This window comes from Puma concolor, chromosome D2 (assembly GCF_028749965.1).
Source record: "Puma concolor isolate L17-30 chromosome D2, mPumCon1.1.hap2, whole genome shotgun sequence".
NCBI lineage: Eukaryota > Metazoa > Chordata > Mammalia > Carnivora > Felidae > Puma > Puma concolor.
In genome coordinates this window covers 50,131,287-50,152,408 of record NC_141677.1, presented here as the reverse complement: position 1 = coordinate 50,152,408, position 21,122 = coordinate 50,131,287, and the positions used below count along the sequence as shown (strand labels likewise).

The 21,122-nt window shown below is 45.2% G+C and overlaps 2 long non-coding RNA genes across 2 annotated transcripts in view; both read left to right on the top strand.

Moving 5' to 3' along the window:
- The window catches only part of LOC147576053 (uncharacterized), a 262,303-nt gene that overhangs the window by 116,722 nt on the left and 124,459 nt on the right, over nucleotides 1-21,122 (top strand). The window lies entirely within an intron of this gene.
- Nucleotides 136-3,087, top strand: LOC147576054 (uncharacterized). Its single transcript, XR_015242005.1, has 2 exons — nucleotides 136-257; nucleotides 2,866-3,087. It is a non-coding gene; the product is annotated as an uncharacterized LOC147576054 (long non-coding RNA).

Sequence of the window (21,122 nt, the reverse complement as noted above, 5' to 3'; positions counted from 1 at the left end):
AGGATAATGACTGGAATCATTCCTCCTCCCAGCTTTATTGAGATATAACTGACAATGAAAAATTATGTATTTTGAAGGTGTACAACATGTTTTTTAAATTCATTTTCATTATTTATTTATTTCAAGTAAACTCCATGCCCAGTGTGGAGTGCAATATGGGGCTTGAACTCGTGTCCCTGAGATCAAGATCTGGGTTGAGATCAAGAGTCGAATGCTTAAACGACCGAGCCACCCAGGCATCCCCAACATGGTTTGATGTATGTATACATTGTGAAATGATGACCACAACTGAGCCAATTAACATACCTTTCACCTCACATAGCATAGCTACCTTTTTCTTTTGTTTTTTAGTGAGAACAATTAAGATGTACTCACAGCAAATTTCTAGTGTTCAAAAAAGTATTACTAATTAATGCCACCACACTGTACATTAGATTCCCTAGAGCTTGTCCATCTTCCATAACTTAAACTTTGTACACTTTCACCAACATTTCTAAATTCTGTGTTTCTTGCAATACCTCTGTTGCCTCAAGGGCAAATTATTCTCCTGGTCCAGCTTGTTGTATCTAATTCACACAGTTGGTTTTCCTCAAGTTTGGGGTGAACATTTAGCATTCACACTTACAAAGAAAGTTCTAGATTGGACACGGATTGTACATTAGTGTACCAGTTAGGATGGTCACAGTTCAGTTTCCCCTGCCAAGTTCTCCATCCTGTTCCCTACCCAACGTCATTCTTCTTTGGCAGGAAGGTGATGTTCAGGAGTAGGCACATGAGCTGCCCCTGACCCCCACCCAGCCCCGCTCCCACCTTTGGGGCAATACTGAAGGTATTGGCCTGGGGTGAGAGTGCATTAGGAAATGTTAATACTACCCCAGATAGGTGGTTCTTTACCTTTTAACCATAAGGGCAGAGAGACGTTCCCAGGCTACTGTCATGCTGTTTTGCTTGGCCCGGTGCCTTTCTGGGACCCTTCTTTGGTACTTCCCTCTTGACCCAGAGTGAGAAATTCCCTGGAGTTTTTGGTCCCTGTTTCATGCTTTTAAACATTTGTTATTCTTTTCATACTTTTGCATACTTTTTATATTTTTTCAGTTATTTCAATGGGATTTGGGGAGGGAACAGATAAATATGTGGTCTAATTTGTTATCCAGGTCAGAGATCTACGTAGAGAATTTATTGACTGGTAATATAGCAACACACACTGATTTACACTGCTAACTTTTTCAATTTGCTGGCCACAACAGGAGGGCTAAGGAAGAGATTCTTGAGTAGGAATTAAAAAATCAATGAGACTTAATGTAGGTTTAAGATTTTGCTGGGTTTTAATTAATCTGTCACAGGGGGTGTTTCAGGGTTCCTATGCAAATACACTCATAAGAAAGTTCTTTTCCATACTCAGCACCAAGTCAAGTCTGCCTCTTCACGGTTGATGTTTCCTCCTGGCTAATGTTTAATCCAGGATTGCGAGGGCTGGTGAAGGCGGTGGGGGCCCATCACTTCCAGGGGAGCCGCTGAGCAGGCAGACAAGGATCAGAGTGAAGAGTTCTGTGGAAATACAACAGGGGAGAAGCAAATTAGGAAAGTGTCAAGTGTTTGTGACAAAGGCAGAAAAGCTCAGGGCTCATTTGAGGAATGAAATCTCATGTGACTGGAACAGAAAGGAGTGTTGGGGCCATGCCATTGAGCAAGGTGAGTGGGTGGATCTAGGTATTTAAGAGCCTTACTTGCTGAAATAGTTGGGTTGCATTTAACAAACAAAGGGGAATCAATCACATAAAGCTCTTAGGAGGGCAACGGTGTGATGGGAGAGGTGTATCAGGTGCCAGGGTATGCCATGAAGGACAGACACTGACTGTTTGGCACAAATATGGGAATGCACTTCAGGGGCAAGGACAGTGTTGGTGGGCAGCACTACTCAAATTCACTGGCGGGAGGGATCCTATTATCGGGGGTCTCCGCATGAGAGCAGAGCAGTGCTGGGCTTAGGCGGAGAGAAGACTCCGGGGCAAGATGGGCTCCAGCTGGGAAGAGCCTGGTCAGGATCCCCACAAAAGGAGCTTGCCTGTGCACACGAGGATGTGTGCTGGACGAGGGGAGCACTCCATTGGAGAGCCAGGAACACCACTGGGAAGGTGGTCAGTGCTGACAGGGAGCATCAGAGCTCTGGCACCTTGGTGATCAGGGCCCAGCATGATGGCAATGGATGAGTTCTCTGGGATCACAGGTGGAGTTGGTGAGGATGGAGAAGAGAGGAAGAGGAGCATACTTATGGGAAAAGATTCTGACTTGATTTGGGAACATGTGGAATTTGAGGTACCTGTGGAGCCCCCCATTACTGATGTTCAGTAGGCAAGTGGGAGCATCCAATTAAGCACTGGGAATGGGGCTCTGGATCCTTGAAGAGAAGTCAGGAATTGGGTCCTTACCTGAGAGATGGTTATGGCGGTGATGGGAATTGGTGGGATTGCTCAGGTTGAAGCAAAGAAAGCAAGCCAAGGAAAATCAGGGTCAAGGCGGGTACAGTAAGGATCTACTGCATTCTTGAAGTATTTCTTTATCTATAAGGGGCATTTTTATTTCATGTGCAGTGAGAATTCCAGCATTTTATTATTAGTAGTGTTTAAAATGAATGACTCAGAGGGAATTCTGGCTCAACATGAGAGCTGCTAAATGGGCAAGTCTTGTTGCCTGCCTTTCTGAATTGCTTGTGGTACAATTGGGCCATTCACTCTGTTCCGGGCTCTCTGTGTTTCCTCCTTTCCGGATTAGACCTGTTTGCTAGGGAAAACAATCCATTTCTCAGGGCTTCGGTTTTATGTACTGTTGATCTATTACTTTATTTCCCTAACCTCTTTCCCACAGCAAATCGTTTTTATTACCTGGAACTAGAAACAACTTACAGGATACCAAAGCACAAGTTAAGGAAAATCATCTGTGATTCCAGTGGGAGAAGTGGGGAGAAAACAGTCCACCTACTTGCCTGGAAGAGCGTGTGGTCTGAACAGCTATTTGACTCTGTATCCAGTCTTCAACTAGTTGTATTGACCCTATGTTTTTTAATACACTCTAAATCTCTTTACCATATTGACAATTGAGGAACACGGTTCTTCTCCTTGGTTCCATGCATCTGAAGGCCATGGATAGACAAGTGTGTAAGTGCCAATGGAAAATAGCTTTTCTGGAATATCAGGTTTGGTCCTCAGAGATTAAGAGCACCCCATGTGGTGAGCAGTAAATCTGGATTCTGCTGTGTTTAATTAAGGTAATTTTCCTTCTTAACTCCAGATGTGGAGATGAGATTCAATTTTATTGTATTTAAAAGAAAGTGTCCTTCCAAGCATGTGTGTCAATGCAACCACACATTGACTTCCTTCTGCTCAAGGAAGAAGTTCTAGTCTCATCTTCTGCTCCTGTGTTTTTCTGTCGCCTGAGTATGGTTTGTGAGGTGATGGAGTCCCACTGCATGGATTCCAGAAGGCAAAAGAAGAGCAGAAAAGGGCAAGAAGATGAGCCAGTGGAGGGGAGAAGTTGTTACATGATGTTTCTTTCCAGATAGAGTACCAGTGGGTAAAGACTTTGATCACCCAGGAAGACTGAGGTTCCATGCTTCTCCCCTCTTTTTGCCAGTTAATCAATAAATGTCAGGAGAATCACGTAGAATCTTTTATCAGTCCCTGAAAAGACTCTCTGAAAGCAGAAATATCATGACCAAGTGAACATTGCAAATTCTAGGACAAAAGAGAGCTAATAGCCATGTTAAACATCTCTGAATTTCCACCACAGTTTTCTTGTCATGAGGTTGCCTGATCTATGCTGGACTACCTCCAGATAAAGGAAATGCATTGTCTCAAAGAAAAGCCCATTCCATCTCTGGAGAATTCAGGCTGTTGCAAGTGTCTTGCTTCTATTATTGTGAAAAGTTTCTTTTCTCTGAGTCTTTTCCACTTTGTTCTCTTAGAGGAACACAAAGCAAGCAGAATGTTCCTTATCATCTCTTAGGCTACAGGCATCCAAAGTGATAAATACACGTCTTTGTCCTTAAGAACATCATAACTGAATGGAGAGAGGGAGAAAAACCACCCCCTCCTCAAGGTTAGGGTCACATCTTATTCCTCTGTATTTTTAGTGCCTGGAAGAGCAGGTGGCATAAAGTAGGCAGTGATATTTTTGATCTATCTCTGAAATATCAAAAATATATTTTTGATCTGGCATTTAATAATGTGAATACCTATTTGATGATCGGAGAAAAGCAATGTAGATCTGGTACCCAGAACAACTAAATTGCTTTTCTCTGGTTATTATGTCCCATGTCAAACTCTGGGACTCCCTGTGTCACCTTAGGTGGCAACTAGACTTCTAGCTCCTGCTTCCTGCTCTCCTACCTGGCTTCCACTATCTAAGCTTTGCAAGGCATCAGCGCTCCATTCTGAGTGGCCATGTCTACACGTGTATCTGCCTAGTGTCTACCTAAGGATCCCATCCCCTGTGGCCTGATTGCAGTTAGCCTGGCTTAGAGGCTCTAGGGAACATTTGAGTGCATGAACACCTGTGTAAGGCATCCTGCCACTATGGAGTTAGCATTTTTTGGATGCTTGCTGTATACTTCTACTGGAAATGGGAAGCGGTTTCTGCTCTGTGTGAAGTCAGTCTGACTAGGGAGATAATATAGCTATGCAAGGAATCCCAAGACAGTTTTGGTGACAGAGGAGTGGTGCAAATTGGCCCAGGGGCGGAAAGGGAGAGTAATGTGCAGTGTTAGTGCGCTGTCCAAGGGTCCTTGACATGGTTAGAAGCATTTCACACCAGATGGGCTAGCTGAGAAGACCACTGGCACATCGCTTCACTAAGCAGTGCGTGTCAGAGACCCATTGTTTTGTCATGGAATGTGCGAGTTCCTGTTGGAGGATTCATTCATTTGTTCATATAGTTGCTAATAGGAAGTCAACTGTGTGTCCTGTTCTAGATGGGGCTGCTCCAGTGCCCAAGGCATTTTAGATCCCTGCTTTCTGATGAGGTGAGATCGAGAAGAACGAAACACACAAATTCAATCATTTTAGTTAGGCCTTGGAGACCATAAAGTAGGATTACAGGATAGGCAAGACGGGCTGGTTGGGGAAAGCCTCACGGAAGAGGCGACACCTGAGCTCAGACTGAATGACAGCAATGACCAGTACAGTCTGAGGTCATTTAGGCAGGGATCATGAACTGGATGTGATGATGGACTCAACCAGGGAGGAGACAAAGCATGGCAGTCTCTAAATCGTCCCTGTTTGTGACCTTTTCTTGTTACTTAAGGAGTCCAGTGGCAATTCTTTATTGATGAGCTTCTAGTTAGGATGACCAGACTTAGCAAACAAAAATTCAAGACACCCAGTTAAGTTTGAATCACAGATAAACAACAATTTTTTTTTTAAATTTTTTTTTCAGTTTTTAATTTATTTTGGGGACAGAGAGAGACAGAGCATGAACGGGGGAGGGGCAGAGAGAGAGGGAGACACAGAATCGGAAACAGGCTCCAGGCTCCGAGCCATCAGCCCAGAGCCCGACGCGGGGCTCGAACTCACGGACCGCGAGATCGTGACCTGGCTGAAGTCGGACGCTTAACCGACTGCGCCACCCAGGCGCCCCTAAACAACAATTTTTAAGTAATTTTTTAGTATAAGTATGTCCTGGAGAAAAGAAAATATTAAAATTCTCTCTTGTGGAAGCAAATACAAAAATAGATAGAAGAGAGGAAAGAGAATGGTCACAGACACCATCCTAGTTAGAAAGAGGTAACTAGGTAGAAACTTCTGGGTTGGTTGGCTTCTCTTCAGCTTTTCAGAGACTAGTCTATCCCATGGCTAGTGTTGGACTCAGCTCAAAGTACAGACAGGTGATTATGTGGGGGAGAGTGTGGATGGACCAAGCCTGGTCCTTTCTCCTTCCAAGACCCACTATAGAAATAAATGATGGGGGAATCTCACTCTTCACCCTGGACCCTGGAATGAGCATGGCCAGAAACGGTGTATCAGAACGACTGTTCAGAGCCAGGACTCAGGGCCAGCCTGAGCTGGGTACCAGCTGGGGTGCCTTGGGCAAATTATTGAACGAGGATAACAATCCCTTGATCCATCTGAGGCAGATAAGAGAAGGTTAAAGCCCCTAAGGATGTCGTGAGGATTAAATGAATTAATGTAGAGAGAAAGGCATTGGTTAAATTCCTGGCCCACAGTAACTACTTTAAAAAAATTTTTTTTTTTTTTGTATTTCTAAGAAAATATTGTATCTGTTTGCTTCTTCAGTCAGTCTGTATTGCAGATGACTTAAGATCAGGCGGCAAATTTGAGGTGGAGCCATGGTTATCAAAACGGCTGCCCAGACCACAAAGCTGATTTATCTCAATCATAACAGCAGCAAATTCCTGTTATTGTAATGAATCACAGCATGCATACACACAGATGCAGGGGGCTGGGTCGTGCAGCCCGAGTAACGAAAAGCAGACACTTGCAATACCCTAACGATGTGTGTAGCAACTGAACCTGTAGCCTGGTTACACAAAACAGGCCCTAATGAAATCCAGTTTTTTTATGGAATATTTTCCCGACATGATAAGGTATTGCATATGGTTCTTTCCCCCTTGTACAGCAGTTCCTTCCAAAGCAAACAGTTCAGAGATTTTAACTGAGGTTGGAAAACTACAACTTGCCTCGGTATAAGAATGTCAGAGCCATCTGCTAGAAAATCGCAGCTCTGCAATCTAAAACACGAAGAGCTGTGTTGCTCAAAATAATTTAATCATAAAATACCATTTCCTGGATCTGAAGGGAAACATTTCTACTTGGCCACTAGAGCTTTCTGGAGAAAGTCACTATATATCTGCAAAGGGGTAATAGTCATTTTGAATTTCAAAGAGGAAACAGAGGAGGGATTTTGGAAAGCAGACTTTGAAGGGATCATCATTTCAATTCTTTGCAGATGATTTTGAAAGTTTTTGTTAACACGACGTTGACAGAAACAGAAACACAGCCATCCGTTTGGAGGAAAAGAATCAAAATGTACTGTTTGTATTTTATTTTGAACACATGTAATAAATAAGGACTTTTCGGTACCACGAGAACAAAATCCCAAAGCACCAATGTGATGGGGGAGAGTCAAGAGTCAGATAAGGTGGGGCGCCTGGGTGGTTAGGTCGGTTCAGTGTCTGACTTTGACTTGGGTCATGATCTCGCGGTTCATGAGTTTGAGCCCCGCGTTGGGTTCTGTGTTGACAGCTCAGAGCTTGAAGCCTGCTTTGAATTCTGTGTCTCCCTCTCTCTCTGCCCTTCCCCCACTCATGCTCTGTCTCTCTATGTCTCTCAAAAAATAAATAAACGTTAAAAAAATTTAATATTAAAAGAGTCAGATAAGGTGGCACATGCAGCATTGTGTTTGAGTGATGAAGACCACGTTTTGGAGACTTTTCTCTGGAAGGAATCTTTATACATACATATACATATATTTTATATATAATATATATATATTTACCCAACAGAATTTTTAAAAAATATTTATTTTTGAAACAGAGAGATAGGGGAGGGGCAGAGAGAGAGGGAGACACAGAATCTGAAGTGGACTCCAGGCTCTGAGCTGTCAGCACAGAGCCTGACGCGGGGCTTGAACCCATGAGCTGTGAGATCATGACCTGAGCTGAAGTCAGATGCTCAACTGATTGAGCCATTCAGGTGCCCCCCACAACAGATTTTTTTTCAGAATGATTGTCTAGTTAGTTCTGGAAAATAGGTTCTGATACTACTCCATTCATTGGATATAAGTTTGATCTTACCTTATTTTAATATTAATTGACAATTATTTTCTTAGTTTTTTTTTGCACAAAATGGTGCTTAGTGAACACACAGGACTTTCAACGTGACATATTGCCGTATTTGAAAAAAACAAGTTTATGCCATATATATGCCTAGACTTTAATAGTTATGAACTTAAATGCAAACATTGTGCTCTTTTAGGCTTAGAGCCACACAAATATTAATAAAATCAGTTGTATGCATTAGTCAATAATGGGCATATATTTTTTGAAAGGGGTCTCATTTCAAAATTCAAAAAAGCTTCAACATTGTCTTAGGTATTTATTCACCTAAAGAGGGATAATCTGGGTAAGCAAATGTAACCATCACTTTCATTCCAGCCCCCTCCTTCCTCTTGCCCCCCTCTTTCCCCCCCTCTTCATTTCCCTCAGGGTCCACACATGCCCTTTTACAGATGCTCGCTCACAATCCAGCACACTGTTACATGCTCCTCACTTTCATGCTTTTGGAAAAACTCTGCACAGTTTTGAGGATGTTTTATATGATTTTCAGCAAATATTTTATATGATTTTTTCTCTAATTATTGATTTCATAAAGCAACATGTGTTTAGACCTCATTAATCTTACTATAATCCGGCTGGTGCCTGGTTAAATAACTTGTCCAGTAGGGGCACCTGGGTGGCTCAGTCGGTTAAGCATCCGACTTCGGCTCAGGTCATGATCTCACAGTTTATGAGTTTGAGCCCCACCTCAGGCTCTGTGCTGACAGCTCTGAGCCTGGAGCCTGCTTTGGATTCTGTGTCTCCCTCTCTCTGACCCTCCCCTGTTCATGCTTTGTCTTTCTCTGTCTCAAAAATAAATAAATATTTTAAAAAATTAAAAAAAAAATTTGTCCAGTAGACACGGATTGAGGATTATTTCTACATTGTAACCATTTATACAGTGCTTTAGGATTTTCCAAATGCTTTCGCGTAGATAATCCTGTTTCATCTTATGTGAACTCCTGCTTGTGCATATCCTTATTTATACCAATAAGGAAAACAAGGAATAGAGAAATTGGATAGTGTAACCTCCAGCAACTCTGCTTCCGATCCTGTTCATTTGGCTGTCGTATTGGACCAGAGATCCTCAGCCCAGACTACCCATAAGAATCACCTGGAGTTTAAAATGTCTCGGTGCCCAGGCTACACGCCAGACCAAATAAATCACAATTTCTGGGGGGTGGGACCAGGAACGGTATGTGTCAGACCTCTCCAGTGATTACAGTGTGCAGCCCAGGTTGAGAACTGGGTCTCTGGATCTCTGCCTCCTTTCCGCAAATATTCACTGAACTGTTAGTGCAGTCTTGATTATTACTCTGTTCCAAGTTGGGAACGCATCCTGAGGACCAGGGCTCAGAACGGCATCCAAGATTTTATTGACAGGTGTTCTTTCTGGCTATCACCTTCCATGTCTTCTTTGGTTTGCCTTTCACTGTAATGCCAGATTTTCTAAGTGTCATTGTTTTTTAAAAAATTTTTTTTTAAACGTTTATTTATTTTTGACAAGAGAGACAGAGCATGAGTGGGGGAGGAGAGAAAGAGAGAAAGAGGAGAGAGAAAGAGAAAGAGAAAGAAAGAGAATCTGAAGCAGGCTCCAGACTCTGAGCTGTCAGCACAGAGTCCGACGCAGGGCTCGAACTCACGGACCGCGAGATCATGACCTGAGTTGAAGACGGATGCTTGACTGACTTAGCCACCCAGGCACCCCTCTAAGTGTCATTCTTAAAAGGAAGGAGGGTGGGGTGGGGGCGGGAATCTCTAGTCCCATCATGAAAGTCAACATCAGTGTTTCCGGGTGACAAATCAATGCCTTATGTTTCTGGAAATATTGCAGCATTCCATTCAGATTTGAATCTGGATAAGCCAAAGCATTTTCTCAAAATTCACCCTTGGGATCAGCTCACAGACTCACTCACTCGGCTTATTGTTGCTGTTCCTTAATCTATTTTACACGCGTCATTGGCTTTATCAGATGGTTTGCTGCTCTGCTGCTCCATGGATTTTTTTTAAGTTTATTTTTATTTATTTTGAGAGAGAGATAGAGAACAAGAGGTGATGGGGCGGAGAGAGAGGGAGACAGAATCCCAAGCAGGCTCTGTGCGGTTAGCTCAGAGCCCGATGCAATGAGAGGCTCGAATTGTCATGACCTGGGCTGAAGTCAAGAGTCAGATGCTTAACCAACTGAGCCACCCAGGTGCCCCTGTCCATGGATTTGCTCCTTCAGGGCCCAGGAGCTTTAGGTCTTTAGGCTGTGGTTTGCATGGATGTATGAGGCTGATCTTCTCTCCACTCTAGCTGGCCTTTGCACGCAAAACACCTTTGCTCTTAGGACAAACAGGAGACTTGGGCAACTCCCTCCCACACAGACTCACTCTCCTCAGGTAAGATGCTAAGGAAGCATACTGGACAGTGTATCTCTCAGTTTGTGGGTTCTCGATGGCTGGTAACCCATGAGTTCAGCCCTCAACTAGTGGTAAATCTCCCTCAATGGCTGGTAACCCATGAGTTCAGCCCTCAACTAGTGGTAAATCTCCCTCGATGGCTGGTAACCCATGAGTTCAGCCCTACAGTAATCTAAGGCTGGAGAAAACAAATTTTCTGGAAAAGTCCAAGAATACCTCTTAGGGAATCTGGCTCTACTTTCATGCCCTGGATCATACAAGGGAACATTTCCATTGTGAACTAGAACTTGAGTATTGACCAATGGGTATATTTTCTAAAACTATGCCAGTGTATTCACTGAGCAGATTAAGATTCTGAGACAATAGAGGTGATATGACTGAAGAAAACTATTTTATGATTTTCTTAGTCTTAGGCACAAAATGGTATACAGTGAATGAGTAGGTTTATAATAGGTGACTCATACATAGTAGCAAAAATAAACACTTGTTTTGTTCTGAGATCCATTCCAGTTTTCTAGTTGCTATGGAATTATACGCAAGTGTTTAGTGTGTGGGATAAAAAGAAGACCAAGCCATAAGAATAGAGCCAGCACCAGAATTCAAGCCTCTGGCTATTACTTAAAGTTCCAAGTTATGCACTAATAATTTTCATATGGCACCTGAGAAAACTATCTGTGCTTAACACTGTCCACAAGGCAACCTCTTTATGATTTTTTACTTTTGATAAATACCTACAAGAGGAAATGCTGGGTCAGAGAGCATTAATGAGGTTTTTGCTACATACAAATAGGAAATGTGAACCAATTTTCAGGCCCACCAGCAGTCAAGGGAAGGGCGATCTCCGTGAGCTATTGTCCTTGTTCAGACTATCTGATGTTTTTTTTTTTATTTTTTATTTTTTTATTTTTTTATTTAAAAAAAAAATTTTTTTTTCAACGTTTATTTATTTTTGGGACAGAGAGAGACAGAGCATGAACGGGCGAGGGGCAGAGAGACAGGGAGACACAGAATCGGAAACAGGCTCCAAGCTCTGAGCCATCAGCCCAGAGCCTGACGCGGGGCTCGAACTCACGGACCGCGAGATCGTGACCTGGCCGAAGTCGGACGCTTAACCGACTGCGCCACCCAGGCGCCCCTGAAGCAAATTTTAGATATGTCATTTTACCCACAAATGCTTCCATAGATGTCTCTAACAGAAAATGATTTTTTAGGGGCGCCTGGGTGGCGCAGTCGGTTAAGCGTCCGACTTCAGCCAGGTCACGATCTCGCGGCCCGTGAGTTCGAGCCCCGCGTCAGGCTCTGGGCTGATGGCTCAGAGCCTGGAACCTGTTTCCGATTCTGTGTCTCCCTCTCTCTCTGCCCCTCCCCCGTTCATGCTCTGTCTCTCTCTGTCCCAAAAATAAATAAAAACGTTGAAAAAAAAAAAAAAAAAAAGAAAATGATTTTTTAAAAACACAGTATTGTATTATTTTCACATCTAGTACAACAATCATTAATATTTTAATAAGCATTCATATAAAAATTTACATCAAACTACCTTACAGATGCTTTGTTGAATTCGAGGATGCAGAGAGGATCCCCACATTGTACTTAGGTGATGTGTTTCTTAGATCTCTTTCCTAAACTGCAACAGTTCTCCCTCCCTTTTTCATGCATCTGTTTGTGGAAGAAACTGGGTCATGGGTCATGTCCTGTAGAGTGTATTATGTTCTGAATTTAGCTGACTGCCCTCCCATTGAACAAGTCTTTTATCTTCCATGCTTCCTGCAAACTGGTGCTTATATCCAAGGCTCAATTAAAGCTTGGGTGGTTTTTTTTTTTTTTTTTTGGCAAGAATACTTTTTTTTGGCAAGAATATGAATGCTATGCACTTCCTATTGCATCATATTGGGAAGCAATCATGTCTGTTAATGTCACTTTTAATGATATTAAGATTGATTGGTGAGTTCAAGTGTTGTGGACCTAGGAGTCACCAATTTGTCTGCATTTCTATTGATAATTTGCTCCAGGATTCAGAGCTGGTGTTGGGTATCATGGTCAAGAGTAATAGGTTGGAGTCAGAAACCTGGGTTTAAGTATTCGTTCTGCCAGGCACTTGTCCTGCTTGGTCAAAGTTGCCCGATCTCTCAGACTTTTTAAGGCTTACTCTGTTGTGAGGAGCTGACAATCCATTTTGTGTGTGGGAGCCATTGTTGGAGTTGGGTGAGTTCTTTGTGCAGGGTGCGGAAGAGTAGTAGCTGTGATTTACTGTCATTCATTTAAGCAGATGGAATGTGTTTAGATGACCTGAAAGGTCTTTCCAAATCTGGGGTCCTAGGGTGAATTACCATGCAGCTCCTTCAGCTGGGTGACCTGCATATTCAGAGAAAATCTGTGGGCAGGAGAGCTCATCAACCAGTTGTAATAGCTCAATAGAGATGACAATTCTGCCAGATCTGGGTCCTGTGGGCAGAGCTGAGAGGTCTATAAATTCACATTTACTTTTCAAGTCCTGGTTTATAACAGCTCGCCAAATGTGTCGCCAAGATGAAGATAGATGGTAATGACTATATTTTGGTAATTCCTTACTTTACTGAAATAAATTCTCAGTCATGTTACAAGCAAGACTCCATCTGGTTCCAATCAATGGCAGTGGGAGCACCATGTTTGGACAGAAGGGCCGAATCTGTATCTATACAGGAAAAGCTGCACGGAGAGCTCCAGCTGAGCAACTATACAACAGATAATTGTGAAGTGGGTGGTGTGGACCACCAGCTGGGCCAGTTCAGGTCCGAGATAGTCAGGTAACTCTGTAGGGCCATTCGTTCACAAATATTGTGAATACCTACTATGTGCCATGCACTGTTCAGTGTTCACTGATCAGTGAGCAGAACAAAGTTCCCTGTTCTCCTGGAGCTGATGCATATTGTAATTGAGGGGTGCATGATGGGCAGCCAACAAATAACTAATATAATGCATAAATTATAGAGCAAGTCAGAAAGTGATATGAATTGTGGTGAAGAAAGTGTAGAGTAGACTAAAGGGGGGTCAGCCCTGGGAAGGGTGTGGATTGCGGTTTTAGGTGGGATGGCCTGGACTAGGAGGCCTGGTTCACAAGAACAGGATAATGATGGCTTCAGATCTTCAGATTTCACACACCCAGTAAATTATTTGCTCAGCACTGATTTTTTCCCCAAATGAAATTGCCATGCTCAGAACATCCACAGCACCCTAACATCGCTGCCCTGGATACTCAAAGCATGGTTCTTTCCTGTGCTATTTGCTCTCTGCACCCTCTAGGTGGTCTTGGATTACCTCCTCCCCCCACCCTCTGGGTTCTTCTTTAGGTCAGGATTTCAGCTTCAGCGCCCTATGGGGCTCACTGTATTTCATTCATTCCATTAAAGGCACCTTCTCCTCCTCCACTAGCATAGTATGGTCTAAGAGATTTCCTGGCCCCACAACTTTGCCAGGACAATACTGCTTCCCAGGGGAGACTGCACTGGGAAGTTTTGGGCATTTCTGGAAGAGCACTATGTCATCATCACTACCATTATCATCATCATCACCATCGTCTTATCATCTCCAAGAGCGACCGAGGAGAGTCTCGTGTAAGCCACACGTGGACTTGGTTAATGAGCTCTACTGAGCCTGGTCTAATGGGCTGGGCTGGCCAAGCCTTTTGTTTGTCACAGGAAGACAACTTTGTGCAGGCCCTTGTTTAACCTGCTTTTCCCTCTTTAGAAAGAGAATTTCCACCAGATGAATCATGCCTAACGTGCTTACTGGAGCCAGAGACATTTGGCTTCCCAAGCTGTTTACTATAGCACAGACTTTGTCTCATAAGTGTTCTTAGGAAATGACAACAGACAGAAAATTGTCATTGTTTTTGCTTAAAAAAACTGGAGGCCTGGAAATAAGCCAGTCCTGGGTAGAAGGGAGCTCCTATCTGCTGACCTATTCAGTGACATGCAGAACAGCAACAACTTTGGGGCCACCATAGTGACATGCCTTAGGTACAGGTGAGCCCTACTTGCCAAAGCAGACAGAGCATATTTCTGCATTATGTGGGAGGTCCTAATCACTGCCCTAGCAGGAGGCTCTTATCACTTATTACCATCATAGATGTGGCCCTCAAACTCAGAGCTAGTATATAGTAAGGAGAAGACTTGAGAGTTGTTCCCTCACCTCCACACTTGAAATTCTGGCTCATTGTGAGCCAGGCAGGTATCGCTTTGCTTGTTCTTTCTCTCTCTCTTTCTCTCTTTCATGCAGTGTGGTTTAATGGACTAGTACTTGTTTTAACATTTTACTTCTTGAGCAACTGAGACTCTAAGGACACCTGTATTAATAGCATAAATGATGCTACTTAACAAGCCGGATTCAGAGCCTGTAGAGCTGAAGGGAACTAGAAAGCTCTTTCCCTTTCCCCATCCCAAGCCAATATATGAAGGAGAAGAGCTAGGCTAGGAAGGTTGAGGAGGATTTTCCTGCACAGGCTGGCTGATGGCAAGCCTTTGACCTTGGGAAGTCCCCGCGCCCATGCCAGTCTTGCCCTTCCATCCTTACTCTGATGATTAGTTGTCCGTGGCCTGCTCTGGCTTTGAGAGGAGAGAGCCCATTACTGATACATAAGGCAATGATTAGTATGTGTTGATGCCTGATAGAATCAGGCAGGGCAGTTCTGTGCCATGGCTGTGCCCATGGGTCCTAGCTCCCTCCCCCAGCTGACTTTCTCCCACCGCCTCCTGGTTTTTGGGTGGGAGGGGGCACTGATGGACTTAGGGATGGAGGAGAGTGTGGTGGATGGGGCCTAAGTTTGGGTTTTGACAGCCTGGTCAGCTCCTGGTTCTGCCACTCAGGAGCTATGTTTCAGTGGTCTGGTCACTTAACTCAGAGTTAACTTCCTGTGCTCACTTTGCTTTGTTTCCGCACCTTGAATATGGCTCCCTTGGTCTCTCTTCCCTTTGTGATGGTAGAGGCAATCTCCTATACATCATGGAGTGGCTACTGAGCTTGCCTGGCATAGAAGGCATGTCCTGGCATAGCTTCTTGGAGCCCCTGTGGCTCTTTAGAGGTCTCTGTGCACACTGCTTCACAAAGGCAACTGTAGGTAGGTGGAGGAAGTAGGTGCCCCCATGGGGAAGCAGGAAGAGCAGGACATACCAAGGGGGCCCAGAGAACCCATCCAGGTATGCTGAGAATAAGGGCCTGGAGGGCTCACGGTGCTGGAGCAAAGAAAATCCGTCCTGTGATATTTGTCCCTGTTTTTATTCCCAAATGTGTCTGGAGAAATTGCATGTATGTATTTGTTACTTTGAGGGTTGGAAAATGTTCATTGTCTTAATTACTGATCTTTTTCTTTTTTTCACATGTTTATTGGCCATTTCTACTTTTTTTATACCCACCTCTTTATCAACAACACACAACAGGACCAAACAAGATAGCTGCAAAATTCCTTTCCTAGGACTCCACTGAAACCTCAGGCCATTTATCTTCTCACGCCTTCTCACCACCTTCTCCTTATGCTTTCTACTGGCCTCTCTCTTCTGTCTCCAACCCTTTCCATCTGGCTCCTACTCCTCCCGATGCACAGACACTATGCCCTCCACACCAGAAGACTGGAGGATCTCCATTCGGCGCCCTGCCCCTCGCATTCCACAGTGCTGGCCAGGCTCAGTGACCTCTGTAGGGACCGCTCCTGGGCCTGTCCCCCCTCCTGACACCTCCCCTCACCTTTTTCTCCTTCAGTCCATGCTGGCAACCCCACACCCACTTGCCCTGGGTCCTCCTGCCTGCCAGGTCTGCAAGTCACACAAGGCGGTGAGCATCTCCATGTGACATTCTATCGGGATCTGAAACAACAGCAGCAAGGCTATAGCGTTCAGTATAGAATCCCTGGCCGTGCTGCCCCTGATGTGGAAAGTGGGGACCTCCTTCTCCTTGTTGTCAATCTCCTAGTTGTACTGATGCCTTCATCACCTAGCAGCCCGGGTACACACTGAGTCCAGCTAAGTCTCTCTTTCCAAATCTGGGCAGGCATCCTTAATTGGGTTCCCATGATGTCGGTGACCATGACTGATCATCAACTGTTTATTCCCCACAGCCACTGCTGCCATACTCTAGACCTCCTTATTTCTAAAAAAAATTTTAGTGTGTATTTTTGAAAGAGAGAGAGAGAGAGAGAGAGGCAGAGGCAGAGAGAGGGGGAGACACAGAATCTGAAGCAGGCTCCAGGCTGTGAGCTGTCAGCACAGAGCCCTACATGGGGCTCGAATCCGCAAACTGTGTGATCATGACCTGAGCTGAAGTTGGACACTTAACTGACTGAGTCACCCAGTTGCCCCTGGAGCTCCTTGTTTCTTATAAGACTGTAGTATTACCCAGATGTTGGAATTCCTAGCTTTTTTTTGTTGTTGTTCATTTCAAGTTACCTAATTATAACCATGATCTTCCCTAAACATAGCTCGGATTATATTTCTCGTAGCATTTCCTCGCTGGCCCCACTTGTTGTTCTCTGCATGCCTCCAGGTGTCTCTCTATTCTGTCATTGGACTTTTTTTTTTTTTTTTTAGCATTTTCAGCACTGTCTCCCAGTGCAGCCCATGAAATACTCCTTTTTTTTTTTTTTAAACTTCTTAGCAGCTTTTGACATTGTTAACTCTTCACTATGACTTCAGTGAGCTCCTGTGAGCATTGAAACACGGCACTGGAATCTTCTAGAACTTTCTTCTCAGCTCCAGAAACACATATCCAACTGCCTTCTCAAAGCTTCTATTTAGATGGCACCTTAGTCTTGACACAATCTAAAGAGAATCTGAATCCAGAGCCCTGAGTCACTCATTGTTCCTGTGTCTCTTGTGCTAGGAAATCACAGACATCGTCCTCTCAACAACTCCAAATGCAGTCTGCCCCCTGCTGATGTCACCTGCCATGTATTGTCAAGTGTCTCCACCGTGATTCACAGACAGCGCCTCTGTGGGAGCAGCAGCAGCATCTCTGTCCTGTATCACTGACATTGCCTCCACACCTTTTCCGTGTCTGTTCCTGCTGCTTGTAACCCTTTCCCGACACTGTGGCCAGTGGGATCCTTTTCAAGACTCCATTGTACCACTTCCCTGCCTAAATCCTTCAGTGATTCTCTGTTCTCCTTCTTTCTTTCTTTCTTTCTTTCTTTCTTTCTTTCTTTCTTTCTTTCTTTTTGTTCTTGTTCTCATTCTTATCCTCCTCTTTCTCCTCCTCTTCCTCCTCCTCCTTCTATTTATTATTATTATTATTACTATTTTGTTTTCATTGTTATTTTCAGAACAAAAAGCAGAATCCCTAACTGGACCCAAAGCTCCTCCAGTCAGGCCTCTGGCTCTGAGGCTGCTCTCTACCATGCCCCCATGCTCTGGGCCTGGCCACTCTGCTTTTTAGGCTACTGTATGTTCCTTTGGTTGCCTTCCTGAGCTTCCCCCTTCTCTGGCCTGTTCATGCACAGTGTCCTCCAGACTTCAGTCCCAGAGTGGGTCCTTAGAGACCTGAGTCTTGGAGGGGCAGAGACCTATAGCCTCGTGGTGCACGGGGTCACCTTCTTTGCCCCTTACTGCTGCGACTTTACATCTTCCCACATAATGGCTAGATGAACAGAGGTCTTTCAGTGCTGTAAGAATCGTGCCTCATTGTCCTTAACCACTAGTTGAGAGAATAAATTTTTCTTTTCCCAACAACAGCTTGGCATCGTATAGACACTGTTTAGTAGCCCTCTGCAAAAGCCACTGTGGCTTTGAGAAACATCCTTCATGGATGGAGAACACAAGACTCGGATGACTCAAGGATCATCACAAGTTGGGTAGAAAATCTGGAGGCTCCGGGTCCCAAGCCAGCAGGGCTTGGTGCCTGTAGGTCCTAGGAGTGTCCTAATTTGGCTACAGTTTTCTGCCTGAGAAAAGCCCACAAAAGCCAGAGCGGGGTGAGAGTGACTCACCCTGTGGCCCCTGATTGTGCCGGTTTTACCCGGAGGAAGCCTTGCGTGAACACGGGCATCCTTGAGAGCCATTTCAGTGCCATCCGGAATGCGGTCAGGGTTCCTGCATTTGCAGTGAGCAAGTTCCTGGCTCCTTTCTACCCTGCCCATCACCTTCTGTCCGTCTGTCCCTGTGGCTTCCTTATTTTCCAATCCCTGCACCTTGGGTGGACCCACCCATGTCCGTCTTCTTCCTGCAGGGCTCATTCTGTTCTGCTCTCTGGCCCTGCTCAGATCCTCCCCTCCCTGAGAGAATTTCTCCCCTGACCCGTCAGGGCCTCACCTCTGGAGGCAATTACCGCCTGGCCCAGGAAAATTTATCAGGAGATTCGAAGAGCTATCATGTTACATCCTTCATATTTTACCAGCAATAAATCCAGCCCTTTGCTCCCGAGTGGACTTGCAGCTCTATAAATTAGGAGTCTATTCTAAGGAGGAAGATTTCATATTCCCTGAGATTCCCTACGACCTGCTCATGTTTCAAGTGTTGTACAAGGGCTGGACTAAGAAACTGGTGGCTCTCAGAATAGAAGGATGTTATGCTCTGGGAGCTGAAACCACAGACTCCTTGCTTCTCTCCTTTGTGCCAGCTCTGACTTCAGCTTCCCTCAGATTCCTTTGCTGCGCTTTGGCTCTGGCCATCTGTCCTCAGGCCGTCCCTGGATCCCCTTGTGCTTTATAATTGTATCTTCCGGGTCTTTTCTTGGAACACCTGTGTCCATGGGCCTGCAGGGCTTGCTGAAATGCAGCTTCCTCAGCTCCCTATGTCAAGCAGAATCTCTGGGGCAGAGGTCTCAAAATCTGCGTTTTCATCTCTTGCAGGTGATTCTTATACATAGAAAGGTTTGAAAACCACCGCTCTGTGAGCCAAGTTTTTGGGATTTGAGTTCCATTTCCAAAAACCTGGCTTTAACTTGCTTCTTATTTTAAACTCTATCTTGTAGGTGTTGACCCAGCACCTCTCTACAAATGAGTCCTCAAGGCAGCCAGAGAGTAGTCCTCTTTCCCTCTCCATCCTACAAACCTTCTTGCCCTGGGCCCCCAGAGTACCGGGATCTTGGCTGCAGAGAACTCTGGGAAGGTGGGAGTGGCCCTGCCAATAGCCGCATGGTGGCTTGGTGTTGCTAGGGGAGAAATTTTCTAGGGCAGTTCAAAAATGTGTACAGCCAAACAGAGAAATAAACGTCACTTGGAGAGTGGCTTAAGTCCTAGAGATAAAAGACAGGAACTGCATCTACATGCAGGGAAGATGCAGAGGAAGGGGGCAGAGGGGGGAATTCAGCAGAGAGGAGGAGAGGCAGGCCAAGGGTGGTGGCAGAGAATGGATAGGGCAGATGGGCGAATGAGGTCCACATGGAGGGTGGTCCCTGACATGGAGTCGGGCTCACACCTGTCCCCTCCCCTTGCCTCCATCCTGGGATTCAGGCTGGAATGAGGGATTGTTATATGTCTAGGGCTGGGAGGGCCACTCACTGAATTTGAGGCAGGCTGAGGGGTGAGTGCTCCCTAGCACATCCTCCCTGTTCTCGGTTCATTCAGTCAGGGAAACTGCAGCTGAACAAGATGCCTTCAGGCAGGCTGGCCAAAGACTCCAGTCCCCCTTCCCTTCTCCAGCTAACCAGCCAGGCTTGTGCCTCTCCCTGGACCTTACCAGTCTCAGAGCCCTCGGCAAGCTGTGAAGTAAAACTTGCTTTCCCAGGAGGAAGCTCTGCCTGTGAGCCCCTCTCCTCATTGATGGCAGGGACTGGGTGGTGACCCTGGTGGGGAAGTGACAACACGTGGGGTTGGGAAAGTGGGGCTCATTGGGGCTTTCCTGTTTGACCACACGCACTCACACTATTTTGTTTGTTTCATTGACAGAGGGGCTAGAGACCCAACATTTCTTGAGCATGCGGGGGCGCAGACCTCTGGCCCCGAATCAGGCAGGGTATAGTATGACAGTGTTCCTGGGATGGTAGATGGAAAGGATAGAAGACTCTCCCAGGTCTGTGGTGAGCAAGGATACCAATTTCTGCTTAGGGACAGTTCTCCAGAATGGATTCTGGTATGTGGGGAAATAGGAGGTTAAGGAGGGGCCTTCAGTTTGGCTTGGATCCAGAGGAGGGACAATTGGTCGTAACTAATATTATTATTTTATAGGCAATAAACGCTGTCCTGATGATCACTGATGTGAATGGGAATAGTTGTATTTGTTCCCGAGCCATCGCTTATGCTTGGGAAAGATGAGGCTAGGGCTGATTGAACTCTGGTGGGCATCGGGTTCACCTGGAGAGATTTGTGAAATCCCAAGGCTCACACCCCAGCCTTCTCTGAGGATCCTGGGGGCTCTGGGGCTCATATGATCCTCCCAGGTGACTTAGACCAGGGCAAAGTCCGAGGATCACTGACTAGATAATATGGAGTCCTGCGACATGTCTGTGGGACAGAAACACAACCTACGTGGATAGAATTGCAACCAGGCTGGTGGGACGAGCAATAGACTTGAGTCAAAATGTCTCTTGGAGGCCTGTCAAGTGTTTTCAACCCTGGCTGCCTATTAAAATCAGCAGCAGAGTTCAAAACCAATAAAGATATCTGACTCGCCTCCTAGGGATATTCTGTTTTCATTGGTCTAGGGTGGGTCCCGGTTCATGGTACTGCTACACCTTTCCAGGTTTCCAGTATGCAGTCATGGCTGGTGATAACCCTTGGCCCATGTGCCTGCTGTCATTTTGATCTTAGTTTTAGATGCCATCTTTGCTTGCTTGAAAGGGCTGCAATAGACGGCCAACCTTACATTTTTAGATCGAGAATCAGATATTGGGAATCATAACCATCGTCCACCCATAGGCATTCCGGGGGAAGATTCCATTGTGTGGAAATGAGGGATTTGGTAAAAGTTGGATTTTGCTTGCACAGAGCGCCA